Source organism: Macrobrachium nipponense, chromosome 23 (assembly GCF_015104395.2).
Source record: "Macrobrachium nipponense isolate FS-2020 chromosome 23, ASM1510439v2, whole genome shotgun sequence".
Classification (NCBI taxonomy): domain Eukaryota; kingdom Metazoa; phylum Arthropoda; class Malacostraca; order Decapoda; family Palaemonidae; genus Macrobrachium; species Macrobrachium nipponense.
In genome coordinates this window covers 16886380-16889120 of record NC_061090.1, presented here as the reverse complement: position 1 = coordinate 16889120, position 2741 = coordinate 16886380, and positions in this window count along the sequence as shown.

The window sequence follows — 2741 nt, the reverse complement described above, 5'->3', positions numbered from 1 at the left end:
GAGCTGGTCTTCTAAATTATTCCAACAGAATGACCTGTAAGAAGATGTCTGCAAGAATAGATCTATATATCCGTCTATTTGTCCGCTTTGACAGAGATTTACTATGTGAATAGTCCTCATCAAGGTACAGACCATACTTGAAGAAAGAGTTCGCTCTTTTTGCAGACTCGGTCTTCTAGAATATTCCAACAGAATGAAGAGAAGGAAGATGTCTGCTAGAATAGATCTAGATATCCGACTATTTCTCTGCTTTGACAGAGATCTTCTATTAGAAGAGTCCTCATCAAGGGACAGAGCATACTCGAAGGAAGAGTTCCCTTTTTCTGCATAGCCGGTCTTCTAGATTATTCCAACAGAATGACTAGAAGGAAGATATCGGCAAGAATAGATCTAGATATTCGACTGTTTGTCCGCTTTGACAGAGATATTCTATATAAAGTCTTCTTCAAGGGACAGAGCATACTCGAGGGGAGAGTTCCTTTTTTCTGCAGATCCGGTCTTCTAGATTATTCCAACAGAATGACCAGATGGATGATATCTACATGAATAGATTTTGATATCCGACTATTTGTCCGCTTTGACAGAGATTCTCTATATGAAGTCTTCATCAAGGGACAGTGCATACCCGAAGGAAGAGTTCCGTTTTTCTGCAGAGCCGGTCTTTTAGATTATTCCAGCAGAATAACCAGAAGGAAGATATCTGCAAGAATAGATCTAGATATAAGACTATTTGTCTCCTTTGACACATTTCTTCTATTAGAAGAGTCCTCATCAAGGGACAGAGCATTCTCGAGGGAAGAGATCTTTCTTTCTTCAGAGCCAGTCTTCTAGATTATTCCAGCAGAATGACCAGAAGGAAGATATCTGCAAGAGTAGATCTAGATATCCGACTATTTGTCCGCTTTGACAGAGATCTTCTATATGAAGTCTTCATCAAGGGACAAAGCATACTCGAAGGAAGAGTTCCTTCTTTCTGTAGAGCCGGTCTTCTAGATTACTCCAACATAATGACCAGAAGGAAGATATCTGCAAGAATAGATCTACATATCCGACTATTCGTCCGCTTTGACAGGGATCTTCTATATGAAGTCTTCATAAAGGGACAGAGGATACTCGAAGGAAGAGTTCCCTCTTCCTGCAGAGCCGGTATTCTAGATTATTCCAACAGAATAACTAGAAGAAAGATATCTGCAAGAATAGATCTAGATATCCGACTATTTGCCCACTTTTGACAGAGATCTTCTATATGAAGTCTTCATCAACGGGACAGAGCATACTCGAAGGAAGAGTTCCCTCTTCTGCAGAGCCGGTCTTTTAGATTATTTCAACAGAATGACAAGAAGAAAGATATCTGCAAGAATAGATCTAGACATCCGACTGTTTGTCCGCTTTGACAGGGATATTCTATATTAGTCTTCATCAAGGGACAGAGCATACTCGAGTGAAGAGTTCCTTCTTTCTGCAGAGCCGGTATACTAGATTATTCAACAAAATGACCAGAAGGAAGATATCTACATGAATAGATCTTGATATCCAACTATTGTCCGCTTTGACAGAGATCTTCTATATGAAGTCTTCATCAAGGGACAGAGCATACTAGAAGGAAGAGTTCCTTCTGTCTGCAGAGGCCGGTCCTTCTAGATTATTCCAACAGAATGACCAGAAGGAAGATATCTGCAAGAATAGATCTAATATCGGACTATTTGTCTGCTTTGACAAAGAGATCTTCTATTAAGAGTCCTCATCAAGGACAGAGCATACTCGAATGAAGAGTTCCTTCTTCTGCAGAGCCGGTCCCTTATAGATTATTCCTATTGAATGACCAAAGGATGATTTCTGCAAGAATAAGATCTAGATATCCGACTATTTGTTCTCTTTGACAGAGATCTTCGATCAAAAGAGTCCTCATCAAGGACAGAGCATACTTGAAGTAAGAGTTCCCTCTTTATGAAAAAGCTGGTCTTATAGATTATTCCCAAAAGTATAACCGGAAGGAAGATATCTGCAAGAATAGATCTAGATATCCGAATATTTGTCCGGTTTGACAGAGATCCTCTATATGAAGTCTCATCAGAGGGACAGGGCATACGCTGAGGGAGAGTTCTTTCTTTCTGCTTAGCTGGTCTTTTAGATTTCGCCAACAGGAATTCCAACAGGAAGACCAGAAGTAAGATATCTAAAAGAGTAGATCTGGATATTAGAGTATTTGTCCACTTTGAAAGAGATCTATTAGAGAGTCCTCCCATCAATGGACAGCATACCTGAAGGAAGAGTTCCCTTTTTCTGCAGAGCCGGTCTTCCAGAATATTTCGAACAGAATGAGTAAGGAAGATATCTGTAAGAATAGACCTAGACATCCGACTATTTGTCTGCTTTGAAATAGATCTTCTATTAGAAGAGTCCTCATCAAGGGACAGAGCATACTCTAAGGAAGAGTTCCTTCCTTCTGCAAAGCTGGTTTTCTAGATTATTCCAACAGAATGACCAAAACGAAGATATCTGGAAGAATAGATCTAGATATCCGACTATGTGTCCGCTTTGACAGAGTTCTTCCATATGAAGCTTTCATCATGGGACACAGCATACTTGAAGGAAGAGATCCCTTTTTCTGCCAAAGCCGGTCTTCTAGATTATTCAACAGAATGACCAGAAGGAAAATATCTGCAAAAAACAAAAACAAATCTGGATATCCGACTATTTGTCCACTTTGACAGATTGATCTTCTATAAAAAGAGTACTTA